Source organism: Schistocerca americana, chromosome 4, assembly GCF_021461395.2.
Source record: "Schistocerca americana isolate TAMUIC-IGC-003095 chromosome 4, iqSchAmer2.1, whole genome shotgun sequence".
Taxonomy (NCBI): domain Eukaryota; kingdom Metazoa; phylum Arthropoda; class Insecta; order Orthoptera; family Acrididae; genus Schistocerca; species Schistocerca americana.
In genome coordinates this window covers 259,391,308-259,416,777 of record NC_060122.1, presented here as the reverse complement: position 1 = coordinate 259,416,777, position 25,470 = coordinate 259,391,308, and positions in this window count along the sequence as shown.

Genomic DNA, 25,470 nt, shown 5'->3' with positions numbered 1-25,470 from the left:
AGTTAAAGGCGTTCGAAGTGTCGACCTTGTATCCGGATGCAGTCCTGCACAAGTTGCCGTAGTGAGTTTCGAATCCTTTCAGACACTATGGGGACGTTTTGAAATTTTGACCAGCATTGATATGTGTCTGCTCCAATCCTTCAGCCGTGCTAACTAGAGTGGTGTACAATATACTTTACTGTGGCCCCAAAGACAGTTATTCCTGGAGTTCAGATCAACTGATCTTGGAGGCTACGGTACAAGTCCTCCTCCCCAATCCATATTTGATACTGCCGGTGACAAAAAATGGTTCAAATGGCTCTGAGCACTATGGGACTTAACATCTGAGGTCATCAGCCCCTAGAACTTAGAACTACTTAAACCTAACTAACCTATGGACATCACACACATCCATGCCCGAGGCAGGATTCGAACCTGCGACCGTAGCAGATCCTGCCGGTGAGTTAGAGATCAAAATGCACCAGCGCTTCATCATCCATGTTCCATGTCCCCTGTCGTTGCTCTAAGGAAACATCCTCAAACAGCCCTGCAACATGATGCCGTAGAAACTGAAGCTACTTCGGTCCACTGAGTTTGTTTGGTGACTTGTACAGTCCAACAAGTCGATCACCTGATACCACCAACTATTTAGGGAGAAATGTAGCTATGTGGAGACTCATGCACAGCGTGTGAACTGAGGTCCAGGTGTCTCCGAATGTCGAACCTCTGTCCATCTGTAAATAAAATCTTATTGTCAAAAGTAGTATTGTCTACAGCTTGTTGTTGTCTTCACTAACAGAAAGTTAGTCTAGGATGAAAGTATGCCTTACTGAACTTGTTGGAGGTAGTACGGGAGCATCGCATTGTGGTGCATTATTCTCCAAACGCCATTCTGGCTCATTCTGGGAATTTGTTGCGAGTCAGCTCATCGAGATTATTTCAGAGTGTTCAACTGTTTCCAGTACCACGTCTTTAAGCACAGTTACAATTTATACAGCGCTACCTCCTCCCGCAGCATCTGCAAAGCTCCCAGTTTCCCGGTGCGGTTGAAGCACTCTCAGGATGTCCATTTGCAGGGTATGTTTCTTGACTTCCCACGCTTTGCCGCTATCCCGTATTTCCGCATACTTCTCATTCCTGTAATGTTCCTGTTTACCACCAACACCCGTATACCGCAACTGACGCTCCGCGAATAACTGACGCGAGTGGCACCTCGCCTGTGTTCTGTACTATCGTATCCCTTATGGTTACGACTCCACGCTTCGAAAACATAAACAAAGACAACACCACGGACTGGCGTTGCGCTGTTTACACAGAATGACGTCAGTAGTATCTGGCAACCATAAAGTCACTATTATCTTGCAAGCGGTCTCCTTGCGGACTTGCTTTTGCTGAGACTTTCTACTAGTATTGTGTCCTCTCACTTGCACGTGTTTACGCCATTTATCATGATACATCCTATATGCAGGGTGTATCAAAAATAATATTTTTGATACAGTTTTAAAAAATCGTAACTACTATGTTGTTTGAGGTAAGGTCTATTTTTCTTTGCCGACAACATTATTACTGGAAGCATATATGTCGATATGCTTAAGAACTTTTTTCCCGTGTTTGAAAACTCATTCGAAAGACTTCATTTACTAACAGGATGGGGCACCGCCACACTGGCATCTGGAAGTGAGGGAGTTTTTAAATCAAAAAATTACTCTACGATAGATCGGTCGTACTGGACCAAATGATCCAGTCTTACTTTACTGGCCTTCAAGGTTACCGAACTTCCGGTGTGTGATTATTTGTTTTGGGGGTTTATAAATGATTCTGTTTATGTGCCTCTGTTACCATCAACAATGAATGAACTGAGACATCGCATAACAGCAGCTTTGGAAGCTGTAACTCAAGACATGCTCGCTGCAGTGTAAGAACAATTCGAATACCGTATTGATATACACTCCTGGAAATTGAAATAAGAACACCGTGAATTCATTGTCCCAGGAAGGGGAAACTTTATTGACACATTCCTGGGGTCAGATACATCACATGATCACACTGACAGAACCACAGGCACATAGACACAGGCAACAGAGCATGCACAATGTCGGCACTAGTACAGTGTATATCCACCTTTCGCAGCAATGCAGGCTGCTATTCTCCCATGAAGACGATCGTAGAGATGCTGGATGTAGTCCTGTGGAACGGCTTGCCTTGCCATTTCCACCTGGCGCCTCAGTTGGACCAGCGTTCGTGTTGGACGTGCAGACCGCGTGAGACGACGCTTCATCCAGTCCCAAACATGCTCAATGGGGGACAGATCCGGAGATCTTGCTGGCCAGGGTAGTTGACTTACACCTTCTAGAGCACGTTGGGTGGCACGGGATACATGCGGACGTGCATTGTCCTGTTGGAACAGCAAGTTCCCTTGCCGGTCTAGGAATGGTAGAACGATGGGTTCGATGACGGTTTGAATGTACCGTGCACTATTCAGTGTCCCCTCGACGATCACCAGTGGTGTACGGCCAGTGTAGGAGGTCGCTCCCCACACCATGATGCCGGGTGTTGGCCCTGTGTGCCTCGGTCGTATGCCGTCCTGATTGTGGCGCTCACCTGCACGGCGCCAAACACGCATACGACCATCATTGGCACCAAGGCAGAAGCGACTCTCATCGCTGAAGACGACACGTCTCCATTCGTCCCTCCATTCACGCCTGTCGCGACACCACTGGAGGCGGGCTGCACGATGTTGGGGCGTGAGCGGAAGACGGCCTAACGGTGTGCGGGACCGTAGCCCAGCATCATGGAGACGGTTGCGAATGGTCCTCGCCGATACCCCAGAAGCAACAGTGTCCCTAATTTGCTGGGAAGTGGCGGTGCGGTCCCCTACGGCACTGCGTAGGATCCTACGGTCTTGGCGTGCATCCGTGCGTCGCTGCGGTCCGGTCCCAGGTCGACGGGCACGTGCACCTTCCGCCGACCACTGGCGACAACATCGATGTACTGTGGAGACCTCACGCTCCACGTGTTGAGCAATTCGGCGGTACGTCCACCCGGCCTCCCGCATGCCCACTATACGCCCTCGCTCAAAGTCCGTCAACTGCACATACGGTTCACGTCCACGCTGTCGCGGCATGCTACCAGTGTTAAAGACTGCGATGGAGCTCCGTATGCCACGGCAAACTGGCTGACACTGACGGCGGCGGTGCACAAATGCTGCGCAGCTAGCGCCATTCGACGGCCAACACCGCGGTTCCTGGTGTGTCCGCTGTGCCGTGCGTGTGATCATTGCCTGTACAGCCCTCTCGCAGTGTCCGGAGCAAGTATGGTGGGTCTGACACACCGGTGTCAATGTGTTCTTTTTTCCATTTCCGGGAGTGTATGCCGTGCATCTCAAGGGGCTAATTGAATATCCATGAAAAGGTATGAAAAAACCCTCTTGAGTTTTCCGTTCATCAAAAACAAAAAGTCACTGTATATGTTTATTAGTTTCAGAAATATAGACGTGCTAAATTGGATGATTCTTTTGATACGCCCTGTATTTAACGTAATACACTTCCATAGTGATTCATTTGTAGGTGTATGAAAATGATTTACTGCCTAAATTGGTCAATCACACAACGAATAAACTGTGAAACAGTACCGCCTACTGCTACAGTGTAGTCGCATGTGATCTTCTTGTTGCTGCGGTTAACTTAAACAATAGTTTTCCGATGCAGCATTCTAACTACTATAAAAGCAAAGAGAGAGATTATGTATGGAACAGCCGAGAGGGGGGGGGGCGGGGTGGGTTGTTCTGGGACAGAGGGGGAGAGAGAGAGAGAGAGAGAGAGAGAGAGAGAGGAGAGAGAGAGAGAAATTATCATACTAAGTTTACAATTTATCCACGCATTCGGGAGGACGACGGTTCAGACCCGCTTCCTGGCGTTCTGATTAAGATTTCCCGTAACTTCCCTAAATAATTTCAGGCAAATGCCAGGATGGTTCCTTTGATAGGACACGGCCAAATACCCCCCCCCCCCCCCCCCAATCCTTCCCTAATCCGATGGGACCGATGACCTCGCTCTTTGGTCCCCTCTCCCGAATCGACCAACCGACAAACTACAATTTATGTCATGATCATTATCCCAATCCAAGGATTAGGTGTTGTATTCACCTGTTCCGGCGCATCTCTTACGAGGTCTTCCTTGTTCTCTCTTTCCAGTAGGACGATAATTCCTTATTGGTTTCGACTACCTACTTTATCAACATGATCCATTTCAATCTATTTTCTTCTATCTCGTCATTAATTCAAATGGCTCTGAGCACTAAGGGACTAACATCTAAGGTCATCAGTCCCCTAGAACTTAGAACTACTTAAACCTAACTTACTTAAGGACATCACACACATCCATGCCCGAGGCAGGATTCGAACCTGCGACCGTAGCGGTCGTGCGGTTCCAGACTGAAACGCCTAGGACCGCTCGGCCACACCGGCCGGCTCGTCATTAATTGCAAAGATTTTTAAATCTGATCTTATTATTTCATTCCTTACTTTAACCATTTTAATACAGTCTCTTACATATTTCATGAACTTCTTCTCTGCTCCTTATATACTTGATTCGGAACCTCGTGCAAAAGTAGGTAGAGCCATGACTTTATAGACTTTCATTTGTGTTTCTATCCTTGTTTTTCTTCACAAAGTTCTTTCAGGTGTTCAGCAGGTAGTTTGATATTTATTAACCTTCTTTTCAATGTCTTTGTCATAGTTAAAACTAATATCACATCCTAGATAGCGTAAGTTGGATAGTCCTCTAAAATCTTCTCATTTATTATTATTTTGGATCTAACTGGATTCTTTTATTTGAAAGCCATTATCTTTGTCTTATTTGCAGATTTAGTAGTTGAGTTTAGACTTTACTCAAAATTTGGCTCAATCTGTATACTGGACTTGTTCCTTGAACAAGTATCTGGTCATCAGCGTGTAACAGAGTATTTAGTTGTACTCTAGATCCTGTTTTGACTCAAACTAGCTGTGTTTCATCTTTCCACTTCATAACTGGGCCGACAATATACAAATTAAGTGGCAGAAGGCACCCTCGCCGAAAGCCTTGATTTATTAAAACTTCATCTAACATTTCCGAATCTGAATTTATAACTATTTTTGTATTTACGTATAAAGTCTGTATGGTATTAACGACGTTCTTAGGAAAACATTTTATGTGCGTAATGGAAAGGTATGAGAGATGATGTAATAAGATGAAACAGGTTCCTTTGCCCAGTAAGAAGAGCTTTCTGTCTTGATGAAAACAAACTCCAGCACTGTTCCTAACCACAGATTGAGCACCAGCGGTGCGGAACGACAGCATAACGAAGAGGTGGGGAACTGCAGGTCATGTAGCGGGACAGCAATAAAACAGAGCGCTACCGGGAGACCAGGCCGGCAGCCTCGCCCCCGGCCTAGCCGTCGCCCTCTGCGGGGTCGGAGGAGGCGGAGACGGGGGCGGCGGCAGCGGCAGCTTCTTAGAGAGGGCGGAGGGCCGGGCGTGCGCCGGGGGTGTGCTGATATATGTGCGGAGTTTAATTAAATCCAGGCCGGCCCCATGGCGGCCGCATCAGCAGCAGGCGCACTTACTCGCACGCAGCGCAGCGCCGGGCCACGCGTCTCCAGGAGCTCCGGGCAACGCGACGCCACGACGGCAAAACACCGCGGCCGACGCCAGCCGGCAAGTCGCCGCCAGCCCAGCACTCCACTGCCGCCAGCACTCTGCTCCTATCTGCAGAGAACAGACGGAGCACAGCGGCGGTAGAACAACGCGTACAGGCCCCTATCTCTATTAGTGGAAGTCGTAGGGATAATATTTCTTGCCAATGTCGAACGGAATGCGCAGTGTCTCAAAAGGAGGCTTTTCCGGTAAAATGAACCGTCCAGTAGCAGGAGGAGTAGATTATACAGGGTGTTACAATAAGGTACGCCCAAACTTTCAGGAAACATTCCTCACACACAAATAAAGAAAAGATGATATGTGGACATGTGTCCGGAAACGCCTAATTTCCATGTTAGAGCTCATTTTAGTTTCGTCAGTATATTCTTCCACCTACGCTCAATGGAGCACGTTATCATGATTTCATACGGGATACTCTACCTGTGCTGCTAGAACATGTGCCTTTACAAGTACGACACAACATGTGGTTCATGCACGATGGAGATCCTGCACATTTCAGTCGAAGTGTTCGTACGCTTCTTAACAACAGATTCGGTGACCGATGGATTGGTAGAGGCGGACCAATTCCATGGCATCCACGCTCTCTTGACCTCAACCCTCTTGACTTTCATTTATGGGGGCATTTGAAAGCTCTTGTCTACGCAACCCCGGTACCAAATGCAGTGACTTGGCTCTGAGCACTATGGGAAATTGTAGAGACTCTTCGTGCTCCTATTGTGGATGGCTGTGATACAATACGCCATTCTCCAGGGCTGCATCAGCGCATCAGGGATTCCATGCGACGAAGGATGGATCCATGTATCCTCGCTAACGGTGGACATTTTGAACATTTCCTGTAACAAAGTGTTTGAAGTCACGCTGGTAAGTTCTGTTGCCGTGTGTTTCCATTCCATGATTAATGCCAATGGAAGAGAAGTAATAAAATGAGCTCTAACATGGAAAGTAAGCGTTTCCGGACACATGTCCACATAACATATTTTCTTTCTTATGTGTGTGAGGAATGTTTGCTGAAAGTTTGGCCGTACCTTTTTATAACACCCCGTATACAGCAGGCATCCAACGTGCCTGCGGTTCTTAGTGGTTGGGAGTGGAGGGACCAACAGCTTAGGAGGCGATTTCGGGCATCGTCACTCTGCTAATTGTGGCCACAGTCACCTCCATGTAACTGAAATCGCTATAGGAACCGCGGTCCAATCACAGCGTCAGTAACCACTTAAACACAGCAGGCAACAGAGCAAGATGAAATTGAGATGAATCTCGAAAGATAGGACAACTTTAAATCGAGGATGTCTTAAAAGGATTTTACATTTCAAATTTCTTAAATGCAATAATAACCAAATTTTATAACCTTTAAGAAAAAACTGCCTAAAATGCACTGATTCTCATTTCATAAAAATTTTCAAAACTGACTTCAAATGCTACCATGATTGAAAGACTAACCTTTAATCATGTGATAGTACATGATGAATGTACAAGGTGATTGTAATTAATCTGTCAAACCGCTGTAGAAATAACACCACTGGTCAGAATGACGTCAAATTGCAACGGAATATTATTGGAGCAGAGGGAAAACGTACGGGAGAAGAAAAATAAATAGTTATAAAATGTAGCAATAGATGGCTCGCTGTAAGCATCATAGTTTAATAGTGATCGACTCCAAACAAGAAAAGAATCATACAACAATGCCTAAGGTATACGTTTGACACTAAACAGACTGTACTACTCAGTATGCATGGGTATACAGCTGTAACACTTTTAGTTAAGTAAGCCTATCCATCACGGCAAGGTCAAATCACAAAAAATGGGAGAAATCGGTTTTCAATTGTCCTGAGGCCAAAAACCGCATAAAAAGCGTCAATCAAAATCAAATCGGATTATTAATTTCCATGTTACTGTTCCACGGCCAATCATTGTCCACTTCTGTGAGAGCAAGAAATTCTAAAGCAATTGTCTCTCTTTCTGGCAGATCACCAGGAAGCAACAAGTGTACATGGTTAGTTTTAAATGAATAGAAAAGGAGAATGTTTCGTAGAATTTTACGCACCGTGCTCACGGATATGTCCAATGCTCGGACAATGCTCCGAGCACTACACGTTTGCACACCAACATCCGTCGTCTCCTGCATTGCTGTCGCCACTGCTTCCACTGACGTCTAATCAATTCGTTTTCTCCGACAGGTTCCACACCAAAAGCACCCGTCTTTTCGAAATTCCGAATCATTTTCTCCACACCCACGGTAGTCATCGGACCAACGCCTTTCTTAAAAGTCTTCAGTGTCCGGAACTTCTGGAGAGCGACGTGTGCAGTCATCATTCTTGTAATAGAGCTTTACAAAGAGAGCGCGATCCGGCATTGAGACAGTCATGGCGAACGTCGCAAACGCGAAAGGAAGAAAAGCCTTATACCCAGCGTGTTTATGCCAACTTCAATGGTTCGTCTTGTGTTTTCATTTACGTATTCTGACACACTCAGCACCATCTATTGACCAATATTCACATTATTTTTTCTTCTGGCACACGTTTTCCCCGTCTCCGATAATATTCCGTTGCAATCGGACGTTATTCAGACCAGTGGTGTTATTTCTATAGCGTTTTGAAAGTTTAACTTTAGTTTTGATGACCCTGTATAACTTTTCATTTTAACAGTCTTCCGCCTTAAAACAATCAAAAGCAAGTGATCTCATCATTTCGTTCAATTTGTCCTCGTTGACGAGAATCAAAATGGCTTTGTGCACTATGCGCCTTAACCTCTGAGGTCATCGGCCCCCTAGAACTTAGAACTACTTAAACGTAACTAACCTAAGGAGATCACACATCGATGGCCGAGGCAGGATTCGAACCTGCGACCGTAGCAGTCGCACGGTTCCGGACTGAAGCGCCAAGAACCGCTCGGCCACCGTGGCCAGCTGACGAGAATCAATCCACTATAAATTATACCGCCTGTGACAACTAATGAACCCTGCTCAAAAAAAAAAAAAAAAAAGTTCAAATACGTGTGAAATCTTATGGGACTTAACTGCTAAGGTCATTAGTCCCTAAGCTTACACAATACTGTACCTAAATTATCCTAACGACAAACACAGACACCCACGCCCAAGGGAGGACTCGAACCTCCGCCGGGATCAAACGCACAGTCCACGACTGCAGCGCCCTCGACCGCTCGGCTAATCGCGCGCGGCCAAACCTGCTCACCCGTCACCGCCGCACACAACACACTTCAGAGAACTACCAGTGCCCGATGCACAACCTTAATTGCACGGCGTTACGATCTGCACCCTTCAGACGCCAAAGCATCAGCAGCCCAAGCAAGTAATTTCTGGAACAGGGGAACTGAAATACATATATCCTAAAGCAGGCCAACATAAGTCCTAGTTTTCATATTTATCACATAGCCCAGATTAGTAGTAAGTATAGTAGCGTAAGGGACCATGGTAAACTACTTCTAACTTTAGAATTAGGCCCAAAACTATTTGTGATACTACTGCTTATAATTAAATGCAAGACTGACAACCAGTTAAGCAAGGCCGCGCAGACTGCATTTTATAACACAAGTCCATTTTTTTTTGTTTTTGCTGACATCGTGGTCCACTGTAAATACACTTCCTGGTACTATTCACCAGAATTCACAAAGCGTGTAATACTTTCATAGGCACTAGCGCTAATTGGGAAAACCCTCCGCTTTTACTGTGGAGAGGGGTGAGAGGGGGGGTGAGAGGGGGAAGAGAGGGGGGAGAGAGGGGTGAGAGAGGGGGGAGAGAGGGGGGAGAGATGGGGGAGAGAGGGGGGAGAGGGGGGAGAGGGGGGAGATGGGGGGAGGGGGGAGAGAGGGGGAGGGGGGAGAGGGGGGAGAGAGGGAGAGGGGGAGAGAGAGGGAGGGAGAGGGAGAGAGGGAGAGAGAGGGACCGGGAAGGGCGAGAGACCATGACATGTCACAGACTCAAGCAATACTCACAGAACACCTGCAATACCATATGACAGTGATGGAGCAGCCTGACGAGGACCGCCGTGTGTGCTAGCACGTCGCATCAGACTCCCTGACCTTATTCCGCACCCGTACGTGGTGGCATGATCCACCGCACAAAACCCATAGTTAATGTGTGGCGTATGATGTCAAATGTTTGCACACGCAATACCACCTCATTTCAATATAAGATTCTGTTTTCAGGTCAGTAGTTAACATTCGCCAAAACAGCGAAGCGGAGGAGCACCCAGTAACAGCACTGATGTATCAAAGTCCAACTGCATCCCCCTCACAATTTCTCGGACAAGAGCTTACCTTCACGAAACAACCACCAACAAAACCAACGACATTAACGTAAACAGAATATAGCAGGCCTATGAGATAACAAGAACTAATCAAACTCATCATAAAGGAATGGTGCACACTCAATTGCAGGCTATCTGAATTTTGCATCAACGACCACCGACACTTTGTAATACAGTTCTTTATTAACACAGGCAAGGCATGCGGAATTCACAGTTGCTAAAGCTGCAGTCCAGCGATGTGACCACGAACGCCTACGATTAACACGTTGCCCTGTTATGTACGAGTCGCGCAACGCTACTTCCGCGATCAAAACAAGAAGGTCTAACTTGAACCAAGTCACAGAGCCGACAGACAGCTCACCACCTCCGCCGTGCACAGCGTGTCCGCTATAGAGGGCGCTCACGCGTCAGCCTATAGGCTGAGTATCGGCGACCACCAAGATCGGCGCCCGCCAAGACACGCGAACTCAAACCGCCGGAAAGATGGGCTTCCGGCACATGACCTCACGGCAGTCGGATTTTGTAATTTGTTGTGTGTATAGGATTTGAAGTTCGGAACTAAAATATCAAGGTCTCAAGTAAATTCCACGCAACTCTGAAATATTCTCTAGAGAATCCACTTCGAAGTTTCCGACGCTCTTTAATATGCTAAATCAAGATCCACTTTTCTCGACAGGCAGCGTGGATCTGTAGTAGAATGGTTGCCTGCAAATTTTTAAACATTCGTGCATGCTCTATTAGTCTATCCGTGAAGAGTAACTGCTGATTCGAGTCTCGTTCCGATAATTACGGGTGTCGTTTCTTTTCCGTTCAGTTAGAATACATACGTAATTATAAATGAAATTGATCAAATATATATCTTATTTAGTATAAGATTCATCAGATACATACTAATTAACAGATATCTGTCAATTTTTTGATAAATGTACGTCTTCTTACTTCCAGTTACATACCAGGAATAAAAAAAAAGTAAAAAAATCTAGTTTTCTTTGCAGAAATAAATTCTTAACTACCAGTCTTATATAAAAGATTGATTATATTTAAAAAAAACATTAAATATTATTTTTGTTTCATCTTTAGCCAGTTAATGCTTCATGGAAATGTTCACAGAACATGCACCTTTGTTTAAAACTTCATCATGAGAAGAGAATCGAACGTGAACCACTCACGCAACGGATTGGCACTCTACCACTGACCCGCACAGCACATAGGCAAGACTACCTTTCTGTAGACTGTTAACGATGCTCAGGAAACCTCAGACTCGGATTTCTAGAGAATTGTTGAGAATCGAATCGAACAGCGTTGACCGATTGATATAGTTCCCAACTTACGAACAATAAATTAAAAAAAAACTAGAAAAATACGATTCCTTTGTGCTCTCCGCGTGATTTAGAAGGAAAATTTTAAGAAGAATAATGGTCCGCTGCTTGGTAGAAGTAATGAGCGCTTTAAAGGTCCGCGGATGCAGGAGTCATTGGGTAAGGAATGACAATGAAACATCAGGCGTGGCAAACGATGAAACCGTGTGGCTACTGCCTCTGACGTGCCTGAAATTAAATGCAACACAGAGTTGTTATAAGGACAGGGCCCCTTTATAATGAAATACGCTGTTCTCTGCATAAACTTTTCTTTGTTTATAAGATACGTCATTTATAATAAAACACTAGAGCTATCGAGACTGTCTCCGCCATCGTCATCAGAAGAATAAATCAGTGGGCGAAGATAAGGAATTCTACTACCTGGAAAGCAAAATAATTCTTCGCGGACGAAGCAAGGAGGACATAAAAAGACTAGCACAGACTGAAACACGCACTCATGGCCAAAATAAGTCTTCTGGTATCAAACAAAAGCCTTAATTTGAGGAAGAATTTTTTGAGAGTGTGCGTTTGAGCACAGCATTGTGTGATAGTGAATCATGGACTATCGGAAAATCTGGAAAGAAGCATTTCAAATGCGTGCCATAGAAAAATGTTGAAAAACCCATAGACTAAGTTAAGGAATGATGAGGCTCTCCGCAGAATTGGCGAAGAAAGAAACGTAGGGATTACACTGACAAGAAGAAGGTACAGCATGGTAGGACATGTGTTACGACTTATGCAAATAACTTCCTTGGTACTAGAGGAAGCTGTAGAGGGTACAAACTGCAGCGGAAGACAGAGTTTGGGATAAGAACAACAAATAATTGAGAAAGCAGGTTGCAAGTGGTACTCTGAGATGAAGTAGTTGGCACAGGAGACGTGCGTCAAACCCTTTGGAAGACTGATAAATCGAAATCAGAAAACAAAACATTGTAAAGACTAAATACTTGACGATTGTACGCGAACGTTGGAATTTTTAAGAAAAATAAGTGGCCTGTATACATCGTCCAGTTCAGACAACTGGCGTTTCGTCTCCAAACTTAACACTGTAATACGCTCTGTTCTTAAGGCAGATATTTTACTTATTCGGGTACAGTTTTTTAACTAGACAGAGTTTGATCACTACCGTCAAAAACGATTCCCTTCACTTTGTGTATCTGAGGCATGCCTTAGATAGGAGATATAGGCAAGTTCGTAGTTATCTGCAGACGCCTCAGGGACCACTTCGAAAATTGAGGTCCGCTCATTAATACATACCCTTCACGGAATTGGAAATCAGTATAGATCTGACAAATACCGGCCCTAATTGCGTTCATTACCACATTATACTGATATTCAGAAGTTAAGTCGCACAACGGATAACACGTAAATGAATTTACATCAATGTAAGTTAGGCGAAGTCTGCCATTCAGTTAATTATTGGACTGTCCACGACCCCCTTATTTTACGCTCATGGCCTGTACTGGCCTTGCCATGTTGATAACGGCCGTTATGGCGGTATAGAATGACGGGAGTATGTACAAGATGTGGTTCGAAAATCAAAATGGATATCCCTCCACCTTCTTTCAGCACTTTAAACATTTATTTATACGGAGAAGCCATTCTTGCTGAGAAACCCGTAACTCATTTTCCGTCTACAAAAACTACTGCTCTCCTACGGATGTCATAAACTTTTGATAGTTGTTTTACCAAATCCCACTCTTGGTGGGAAACAATAGATTTACTCACTTTCTCCATTAAACAACTGATCCCTAACGCGGTGTCTTTCTACGGTAGGAAAGGGGAAACTAAACATCTGCACATAATCAATAACCAGCTCACTAACGTTTTCTGCATCCCCTAATGTTTGAAGGAGGAAGAATAGCAAAACAGGAATGTGGGCACTCGTAATATTGAAGAACACTTCCCAAATCTGGCAGTCAGTTTATACAGGCCATTACTCAAATCGTGAAAATACCACTACTTTGTCACAGTTCCTAACAGGGTAATTTCCTTCACATGCACATACCCATTTCTAGTCTCAATAAAATTAAATAACTAGTTCAGTGGCGCATTTCCCCTCAAAAATAAAAATTCGTGAGCTAGTTAATCAAGGCATACACTAACACGAGTTAAGATTACACTCTTCGACGTCGACTCACTATAATTATTGTCTACCCGTCCAGCGGTCACAAGGCTCGCCACAGACAACGATAATTCAATGTACTCACTATGTATACGTGCTTGTCCGTACAAATGATTCAACACGTGAGTAAACTCAGCTTAATTCCGCACTCCACATGCCAATAATCTCAATCCATCACCTATACAAGCAAGCCTCATCTGAATTCGGATCGAGCACGGCCTGCCCGCATTGTCTGTGCAGCCAGCGATCAAGAGGTCCACTGGAGACAATGGATTTTCAAAATACTCACCATATAGTCGTGCTTCCTAGTTCAAAACAAATTCTGATTCTATACTCCTCACGCAAATAATATCTTAAGAATAGTGCATGCAGATATTATTAGCACTTCTGGTTGGAAAGCATCACCTATGTATAACACAACGGCACCTAGTTGATTAGGTCGTTCCTACCCAGTCTTCCTAAGCAAGTAATTTACAAAGTCAACTTCTGAATTAAATAGGAACGGATTATCACGTAATTCAACGTGAATATTTGACATACAATACTCTCACCGTCGGAAAAGTTGGCGGAGCTCATACTACAGTAAACTGCCCATCTCCAGCGTCAGTGTCCGAGTGCCTAACACAGCGACAGCAGCCACCAGTCCTGATTCCGGTAGGTGGTGGTGGGGGTGGGGGGGGGGAGAGGGTGGAGGGGGGGAGGAAGAACTTTCAACGAACCATGGCCTACCTCTCATTCTTGCTTTGCTATCCTAAAGCTGGCAACAGCTTGGGAATGACTACACAGCATCTACAAAAGCTTCCTGTATCGCCTGAGCAGACGACACACTCCAAGCCATTCAACGCCCAAGCCAAAGATCAGAAGAAAACAAAACTAAAAAACTTATCTGCAATCATTGCTCTATCGACGGTGGACGCTAGTGAAGGGGGAAAGCGGTACGCTTTCGACATAAATTTAAATTCTTGTTGAGATTTCAATACAGAATTACTGTGTGTAAATAATTGTTTCTATCTTTCAATCTGGTTCACATAATGTACTCTCCAGCTACAGTCCGGGAAAACAGCAGCACGATCATGGACAATATTATCGTAGACCGTTCTCTCTTTGCTACGTAGCGTGCGAAAGGAATTGATATGTAGTATTTAACAAAAGACTAAGAGATATGAATGCAATTATGTGAAGCCAATCTCAAAGTCGAAATATTGTAAAAAGTCTATAATGTTGCCTACTCGAATGACAAATGCGTTGATTGAAATCTTTCCAGCTTTCTTTGACAGCTTTCTCACATTAAAAAGACTACGCAGATAATGTTACTAATAAGAAACTAGTTGAGAAAAGTAATAGAGTAGTACCATAATGTGAAGGCTAATCAGAATCTGCTTGCAGAATGTTGCTATAGAGAATGATTGTGTTAGTCATTGAATGCTACCCATAATATTTAGTAATCATTTCTCGTCGATTGCCACAAAATTCATTCAAACTTTATTGTAGACGTAAACAGGCAGAACTTTTAAAACCTGATGTTTGGTGACAATTAAGCCACATGTAGCTACAGTAATTGAGCAAAAATATAAATCAGTTTCAGTGCTTTACTAGGTTCAAATGGTTCAAATGGCTCTGAGAACTATGGGACTTAACATCTATGGTCATCAGTCCCCTATAACTTAGAACTACTTAAACCTAACTAACCTAAGGACATCACACACATTCATACCCGGGGCAGGATTCGAACCTGCGACCGTAGCAGTCGCGCGGCTCCAGACTGAGCTCCTAGAACCGCTAGACCACCGCGGCCGGAGTGCTTTACTAGGCATGGTCTTATTGATCTATGAACCGATTTACCCAACCAGCAATAGCGGAACTACAGTTTAACGTGGACTCTGAACGTCGCTGTATCTCATCGTTTTTCACATAAACAGTGGCAGAAGTGGAACAGATGGTGAGTGGCAGATGAAAGTCGTAGTACTAAGATCAAACGGAGATAAAATACATGATCTCTAAATATGTTGTGTGTTACGTATCCACAAATGCATTCAGCCAATACCGTAAATGAGTTAAATCGAATGAAGTATGACAAGATTTTGCGTAGATCACTAACCGTCACAGAATTTACTGACAAATATTTTAACGAATCAGCAAGTTTTGAGGCATAAACGTCATGTTCTGGCTAAAAGGACAATGCTAAAACGTCTAATAAAAGTGGACATAGATATTAAGAGTTCTTCTGTAGGGTCTTGGCACGTGCTCAAACTCTCCGACTTCCAAATAAGATGAAGAGAAGAGAACTTGGGAATTTTCTGTGCTTCTTTTAAAGTTTTTAACGATATTAAAGACTTGATGTTTTTAATATGTTATGCTTAGGAACATTTTTAATTCTGGATTATTTCATTCCATAGAGAGCGCTGTTCAGCGCTACTGCCTCTACAGTCGCAAAGTAAAAGGAGAGAAGGTATATTTCTGGAATATTTCAAAGCTCTTTTAAAGATTTTAATAGTAATAAAGTGCTCGTCATTGTTTCATTTGTTGTATTAAGTGACTTCGTTTCTGTATTACGTTAGTCCGCAGAGGGCACTGTCGAGCGCTACAGACCTTGCACCAGCTCGGATCCTTCCAAAAATAGTCTTAAAAATGTTCTGATAACTGTTTTGTAAAGTTCTTTTAAAAGATTTTAATGCTATTATATTTCACATCAGTGATTCATGCTACACTTAGAAGCATTTCTTATAAATTTCGTGATTCCACTCTCTACAAACACAAGGTGGTATTCAGCGCTGTAGGTATTGCATCAATCGAGGTTATTAAATGTATATTTATACAGCCATAGCAGACAAGTGTATGGCTTGTTACGACTTTCAGTGTCATTTTCGAAAGGTTACTCTGAAACTGCTACAAATGGTATGTTGCACAAATTTCTATTGTAACAAATTTCTTAAAAATCTTTATGCCATCTGAACTTAAATTATAAAGCATTTGTAATTTTAACCAGTTATAAATTAATTTTCAAACATATCTGAAGATCGGCAGCTGGTTCGAATCCGGTTGAACCAAAATAAAGGAAAGCGATCTAATGGCTGTACTTGGACTTTTCTCGCAAAAAAGGTTAGAACTGCCACAAATTTGAAAATTTATAAAACAATGGCATGCTACTGGACTGCAAAAAAATCTGTACTGAGAGATAAAGGGACCAGAATACCGTCAGTCAGTAGTAATGAGATTTTTTATATGTCAGAGATTTACTCGAGGAGAAACCACCTAAAAAATGATGAAATCCTGGTACAACTGGGATGTTATAAACTTGAGGAGATTAAAGAACGCCGGGAATAACGGTGACAGAAACTCAAGTGGATGGCTTGAAGATTTCCAGTCATTGTAAACAAGTGCAAGTCGTCATGAAGGAGACATTTGGGTCGGCTGAGAAAGAGGGGATTGTGTATGTGATGTCGGAACTGGCATATTGCCGAAGCCTTGAAATGCAGAAGCCGAAGAATAAGTTGTTGTTTCTCCGTATGAGAAAACGTATCAGTATCTTGAAAAGGATCTGTGTGACCTACTGAGAATCTCTGGTTTCTGTAGAAACAATCGCACAATAATTCCACCGAAACCAATTAGTAAAGAACCTCCCCTCTTTCTTCCTGCCAAAAATTCCTTTGTACGAAATCCAATCAGAGCTAAGGAACTGTATATACGGCTATGTTAGGACAACAGAGGCAGTCAATTTTACAGCAAAGTCATGATAAATGTGACAACGTTGTAACATTCAAGTAAAATCAAAAGTAATTGGAATGTTGTCTGCCACTTGGTTGGGGATGGAATGACAGGACAAACACAACTTGAACACCAATCGTGACGCAGATAAATTTTAAACAGAATTTGTTCAATGACCAAGTTCCTTGAAAAATATGTAAAAGTTAAGAATACAATAAAAATTGTCAACGAAATTCAAACGGAATACGTTTCGTTTCCGAAGTTACCGGCTAATCGGGACACTTCACATGCTAAACTGCTCAAAGAACAGAGACACCATCACATTCTAAAACACAGATTAAAATAATGTTAAAATGAATGTGGCAACAAATCAGATTTGCACCTAAGCTATTACCGTTAAGCACAAGGAACTCATTCCCTAAAACAGTCAAATTTAAATTGAATGTAATCAAGTCCCAGTAATTTCTAATGACTCATAGTGTTCTTACCGGCGAGCAAAACGCACGCACCTCTGGGTAATTAGCAACAAAATCAGATGTTACAAATGTACACGCATCAAGATTTGACAGAAAGGTGTCAGAGATTTAATGAAGGCACATGCGTCTTCAGCAAGAACTTAAAGCTGAGGACTTGACAAGAAATTTAAAAAAAATACTTAAGCTTGATTTTTGAACCCAAACGATTTAAATAACTGGAAGTGCACTAGCATTGGAACTAGGGAACACAGAATTACTTTAATACTCCAAAGTCAGCAACTAAATTATAAGATTACAGTCGTTCAAGCAACACCAAAACGAATAGTTTAATAAAATTCAATATAAATGCCAATACCCGTTGCACACGTACCCGCTTCGCCGTATAAACAACAGTTAAGACATGATACATCCCGAGCAAAAGGCAACTCCCGTCCAGACACCAAAATAGAGCAGAATTAACTAACAAATTACTGTTACAAATGACCCCGATCTGACAACCTATTCAAATGCAGCACAAGCGGATAGTGCATTGCAGAATAGTTTTATAAACCAAAAAATTTTAAAGAGAACAGTTCTTAGAAGCGTAATTACAAGAACCAGAAATACTAAGGGAACCTGAGGTGCACTGCACACCATTTAACTATCTAAAATATGCTCTGCCGGCCCCTGAAAATCAGATTTATACCTGCCAGTAGCACGGGGAACGGAATACGCAACGTCGTCGGTTAAATCCACTGAAGAAACTGAAGCAATTGGTCGCACAGTAAACTTTGTTGCATCAGGACCACAACGCGCGACACAGAGATGTTAATCTCTAGGAAAGTTCCAAAACGTGCCCACCCTTAGTAAACACCGGCAAGCTGCTAGAAAACACAAGCTGATGTCGGTGCGGGAGCCGTCTTTCCGCCAGCGGAAGGACTTCTCTGTTAACCGCTGTTCACCGCTACATCTATAAACGACAGGCAGCTTACTCCTCGGAGCTGGTCCCAGTCTGATTCGTCCAAGTCGCCACGGCTAGCACCCCTCGCGTGAACCAGAACGGATTTCGGCGACAAGCTATGGATCCAGGATATGAGGTCTTTCGAGTCAGTGAGTGAAATTCCTACCCCACTCCCGGTTCTGTTCCTCGACCAACCTCACTGTTCCCCTTATGACGAATGATAAACACAGCTGACAGCGTGACGCTATCTACCTATTCGCGCTACACTCCAGAAATGACTTCTAGCGGAAAAGTGCTAGACCTTGCCGAAAAGTATCGCCTCCGAATCTTTTATTCTGTTCTCAATACTAGCCGAGGTATTGCATGTCATGAATATTATTCGCTCGACTTCCCCACTTCGCTGACGGAAGTTGCTGCCGCTAGATGGCTCCGAATTGTTACGCTTGACAGTCGATGTGTAACGTAATATCTCGGTGCGTGAGACACGGTCAGAATACTGAAAGCACGGATTTGAGGAGTTCTTCTCTACATGCAGCACCCTCACCTTCACCATGTCAATGCCAGTCTACAAATGGGCGCTGCAACATTTGAAACAATCCAGCGCTTTGGGTTCTCTTTCAACGATAATCCTCCATACGGTCCTATTTTGATCTGTTTCCAAAACTTAAAGAACACCTTCGAGATCTTCACTTAGATAGTGATGGAGCGGTGCAATCAGAAGTGATGTTGAACTTTCTACAGCAACGGTATGAATAAACAGGTCTATCTTTGGCAGAAAGGTGTTCGTCGCCAGGGCTAATACGTTATGAGATAAATATGTATAGATGAGGAATAAACATGCAGAATGTTAAAGACATTCGTTTTATTTAAAAATCTTGAAGAGTTTTCACATAAATAATTCGGGGGTATTACTTTTCAGCACACTCTCGTACGTTTATTTGAGCAGATGTCAGTGATGTCCGATATCTTGCACTAATTATCGGTTCATTAAAAAAATGTTTCAAATGGCTCTGAGCACTATGGGACTTAACTGCTGAGGTCATTAGTCCCCTAGAACTTAGAACTACTTAAACCTACCTAACGTAAGGACATCCCACACATCCATGCCCGAGGCAGGATTCGAACCTGCGACCGTAGCGGTCGCGCGGTTCCAGACTGTAGCGCCTAGAACCGCTCGGCCACTACGGCCGGCCTATCGGTTCTTCTCCTACTATGATTTTAATGCAAATATCACGGTTCATAACTGTCTCACAATTGTCTGGACTAGGTCCAGTTGAAAGTGAAGCCAAATAAAATACTGTACTAAATTGGCAGACACTGGTAGAGAAATGATAACTCACATATATGGTACTGTAAATACTGCTGGTTAATGAATGTGATATATTATTTGGTACGTTCACGTGGGCGTATCCATTGTTATTACGCTCGCCTGTCTTTGCTCTGAGATTCTACTACACCTCTGGACGGCCGAGAGAAGTCATGACCGGGGAAGGAGTTTTAAGTGACTCCGTCCACGAGGAGAAGAAAGTGGTCGACTGCAGTGACTATGGGCAGCTTTTCTCGTGGTCTCTGGATCGACACAACACTGATTGATAGGCCAGTGATTGCATACTAGGACTCGCGGTGGACTTGTTTAACCGCATTGCTGCTTCCGTAGCGAGTGCTGACGGATTGTAGGCGAGGGAAGATTGCATGGTGAGCAATGTGTGAACTTTATACTACTTGTGAGTCAAATATGGTTAACGAGGCTGATTTGTAATGTTCGGCATGTCAGACATCTGCAGTTACCGCACCGGAATAGCAGTTGGTTCACCTTCAATATCAAGTAGATAAGTGGCTAATGCAAAAAAGTAATACTGGAGTTCTGCTTCGTGACTGTACTGTTTCGTCGTGTGTCAAGTCAATAAGACATACGTGTACTAACTGGATACATATACTTCCCCGGAGTTCCCGTCTTAATTCTGTAGAGCTTAATAGACTATATTATAAGCCTGTATTTAAGCGTGTATTTTATCTGTTCTAGAGTTGGCCACTGTTGTCTGGCCTGTAACTGCGGTTTCCTGGGTTAAACCGATGGTGCTGGCGGCAATGCAATTCGTTGTAAATTTTAACTGTCACTAGTAGGCGGAAACAATCTACAGGGACTGTGTGGTTTGAATGTTCTTGCAGTGGAAATAAAATTAATTTTATGTAAAACATTTTACATTCAGTTCGTTGAAACTCGGCATTTCGCCTGCTTTATTTCTTATGAATAAAACATAATTTCTTATAGTTATAAGTTGGTTTCCGGGCAATTCGAGTAATCTCGCATTTCAGCGAGCCTCTCTGCAAGTGTTTTGTTTTTGAAATAGGATTCCCTGGATAAATGTAATTTAGTGACGGTGCTTGCTATTAAATTAAAAGCCCTGAGCCAATCAGTACCTGTAATCTGCTTGCGTGTTAGATAAATTGTTTTGTTACTTTGCGTGTATACTAACTAAAAAAATTTAAGTGTATTATTTTCTAAATACAGTAAATAGCCTTCTGTGCAGTCCTGCCAAATATTGATGGTATGTAAACTGCATAGGCTTCTGGCTCGTCTTTTTGAATTTTCCTCAGTAATTTTCTAAAACACTGTTATATGTCTATTGAAGGTGGAGGGGCTAGAAAGGAAAGGAAATAGAGGGGATTATTGACGACAGCTGCTTCGGAACTTTGTGCGGATTCAGCGACGATGAGTGATGATGTGCGGTGGACCGAGACTGGAACCCGGTGTCTCCTGCTTACTAGGTAGTTGCATTAACCATTGCAGCATCTGGACGCAGTGTTTATCGCAACTGCGTCAACTAAGTTACATTGGTGGGTCCTCCCTTCCACGTTTTCCTTAATTCCAGTAAGTACAACCTATCACTCCTATTTCGTGTCTGCTAAAATTAGTTACTGCAAGAAACTGAGGGAAGCTCCAGTGCTCCTTTTAATACATGCACTGATGAGCCAGAACATAACGACCACCGCCCACCGTGACACTGAATGCCGCTGGCGACGTTACGGGCACTTGATGCTGTAAAGGTAGTATATAAGAGACGAATGGGAAATAATTCCGGCGAGGATAAGGGCAATAAATGGGGAATTCCACTGATAACAGTGACTTTGATAAGGAACAGATTGTTATGGCGTAGCTCCTAGAAATGAACAATTACATAAACAGCGAAGCTGACTGGCTGTTCGCGAGCTACCACCGTGAGCGTGCTTGAGAGCTAGTGGGAGAACCGTGAAACCACGACCAAGCGACAAGGTATTTTACGTTCCTACTCATCACAGCACTTGCTTTGTTGTGTAGTACAATCGGCAATCTGTGACGTGCATACTGTGGGGCTGCACAGCAGATTGCTAGTACGTATTCCACCCATGCTGACACAACGATGTCGTCCATTACGACTGAAGTGGGGACGAGACCATCTAGATGGCACCAGGCATCAATAAAACCACATTGCCTGGTCACATCAATCATGTCTCTTGTTACACCGAATCGATAGTTGTCTCTTTCTGTGCCGTCATCGACGCGAACAGCTGTTCGATACATGCAGCACCGTGCCACGGACGCAGTATGGTGCGAGCAGTGTAAGACTATGGGGAACAGTAGCCGCGCTGTCTAACGCGCTGCTTCCCGAGCGGGAAGGCGTGCCAGTCCCCGCCACGAATCCGCCCGGCAAATTTGTGTCGAGGTCCTGTGTGCCGGCCAGCCTGTTAATGGTTTTTAATGCGGTTTTCCATCTACCTCGGCGAATACGGGCTGAATCCCCTTATTACACTTCACTTACATTATGTCGGCGATTCCTGCTCAAACACTGTCTCAACGTACGGGTACACAACCGTTACTCTATCAAGCAAACATTTATGGTTACATTCGTCTGGTATGAGAAATTACGGGGGGGGGGGGGATTCCACTGGGTCGAACTGCACAACAACCCTGGGTTCGGTGTTGGGCAGCGGTGTGGTCGGTGGACCTCTGTGGTCTCTTGTGCAGTTATGAACCAGTGACGGCCATGGCAGGACCGAAGACTCTCTGTCGCTTCTAGGTCCCCCGTTTAACACACACAATACACACACACACACACACACACACACACACACACACACACAATACACAAACACCTGATTAAACACATATAGATTTAGCTAATTACCTCTGGTATAAGTGCTTGACGTGTTTAACTATTAAAATTCCTGTTAGAATACTTCAAAATGAGACTTTACATTTTGAAACTTATCAGCTTACTCGATTACGTCTTTATTGTAAATTGCCCAAATAAGAAAAATAGCTCAGTAAATTACCGTGTATTAATTCCGTCTTTGCAATTTCTAACAATGCAGATTTACTTCACCATAAGCGTTTCACCTCATTTCTGTGAAACACCTGAGTCACTCGGTATGAAATATATTTACCATTTAGATTTGACTCCAGACCTGAAACATTTCGTTTCATAACATATCTGTGATTGTGTAGATAGTGTGTCTAATTCCGACCTCTGCTTACACTCATAGCTAACGTCTGCATGCACATTTTTCAGGTATTCCTGCTTTAAGCACTGGTGCTTTCGGTCTCTTGGTCTATTTGAATTGAGTGACAGCACTTTTATGGGTTCAAATGGCTCTGAGCACTGTGGGACTTAACTTCTGAGGTCATCAGTCCCCTAGAACTTAGAACTACTTATATCTAACTAACCTAAGGACATCACACATATCCATGCCCGAAGCAGGATTCGAACTTGCGACCGTAGCGGTCGCGCAGTTCCCGACTGTAGCGCCTAGAACTGCTCGGCCACTTCGGCCGGCCACTTGTGTGGTGTAAATCACGACTAAATGTTGTACCAGTGCCGAGCATTAATGTTTGTTTACATTTTTCTCACTAAACGTACATCGGTATATTTTGTGTATGTACTCAATGCTTTCATCAAACTAACATGAATAAACACATGTCAACATAAACAAGTACAACACAGCACAAGAACGAGGAGAGCACAACAACAGAACGAGTTTAGATGAAGCAGACACCGAACTTGAAGATACGTTGACAACACCACACACTATAAGAATATTTGGGAGCCCAGATCCTATGTTATCATGTTTTTGTTTTATTTCTTCGATCACGGATTTCGACAGAAGTCGTCTTCGGATCTACTGGAAATGATATTACTGTGCATAATAAAACTATAATGACACGTGATCTTGGCTGCCCAATATTCTTGTGTACCAAACATCAGATCTTTCGCAGCAACATCTGCAACTTATAAACGAGGCATACCACTTAGGAAAGTAAGGTCCGATTAGGCGCCAAATGGAAACCATTGTTGAAACACTATGGAACTTTGCACAGATACGTTGAGCAGTGTCTTTAGTGTGTCTGTCGATCACTCCACGCCGCTCTTTTCAGTTCAGAGCGCAAAATGATCACGTAGAAATGCGTAAAATAACTGTGTCTCCCGCCAAGTATGTACACTCCTGGAAATGGAAAAAAGAACAGATTGACACCGGTGTGTCAGACCCACCATACTTGCTCCGGACACTGCGAGAGGGCTGTACAAGCAATGATCACACGCACGGCACAGCGGACACACCAGGAACCGCGGTGTTGGCCGTCGAATGGCGCTAGCTGCGCAGCATTTGTGCACCGCCGCCGTCAGTGTCAGCCAGTTTGCCGTGGCATACGGAGCTCCATCGCAGTCTTTAACACTGGTAGCATGCCGCGACAGCGTGGACGTGAACCGTATGTGCAGTTGACGGACTTTGAGCGAGGGCGTATAGTGGGCATGCGGGAGGCCGGGTGGACGTACCGCCGAATTGCTCAACATGTGGGGCGTGAGGTCTCCACAGTACATCGATGTTGTCGCCAGTAGTCGGCGGAAGGTGCACGTGCCCGTCGACCTGGGACCGGACCGCAGCGACGCACGGATGCACGCCAAGACCGTAGGATCCTACGCAGAGCCGTAGGGGACCGCACCGCCACTTCCCAGCAAATTAGGGACACTGTTGCTACTGGGGTATCGGCGAGGACCATTCGCAACCGTCTCCATGAAGCTGGGCTACGGTCCCGCACACCGTTAGGCCGTCTTCCGCTCACGCCCCAACATCGTGCAGCCCGCCTCCAGTGGTGTCGCGACAGGCGTGAATGGAGGGACGAATGAAGACGTGTCGTCTTCAGCGATGAGAGTCGCTTCTGCCTTGGTGCCAATGATGGTCGTATGCGTGTTTGGCGCCGTGCAGGTGAGCGTCACAATCAGGACAGCATACGACCGAGGCACACAGGGCCAACACCCGGCATCATGGTGTGGGGAGCGATCTCCTACACTGGCCGTACACCACTGGTGATCGTCGAGGGGACACTGAATAGTGCACGGTACATCCAAACCGTCATCGAACCCATCGTTCTACCATTCCAGGACCGGCAAGGGAACTTGCTGTTCCAACAGGACAATGCACGTCCGCATGTATCCCGTGCCACCCAACGTGCTCTAGAAGGTGTAAGTCAACTACCCTGGCCAGCAAGATCTCCGGATCTGTCCCCCATTGAGCATGTTTGGGACTGGATGAAGCGTCGTCTCACGCGGTCTGCACGTCCAGCACGAACGCTGGTCCAACTGAGGCGCCAGGTGGAAATGGCATGGCAAGCCGTTCCACAGGACTACATCCAGCATCTCTACGATCGTCTCCATGGGAGAATAGCAGCCTGCATTGCTGCGAAAGGTGGATATACACTCTACTAATGTCGACATTGTGCATGCTCTGTTGCCTGTGTCTATGTGCCTGTGGTTCTGTCAGTGTGATCATGTGATGTATCTGACCCCAGGAATGTGTCAATAAAGTTTCCCCTTCCTGGGACAATGAATTCACGGTGTTCTTATTTCAATTTCCAGGAGTGTATATCTGGTGAGAGATTTCGCCTGAAGCTG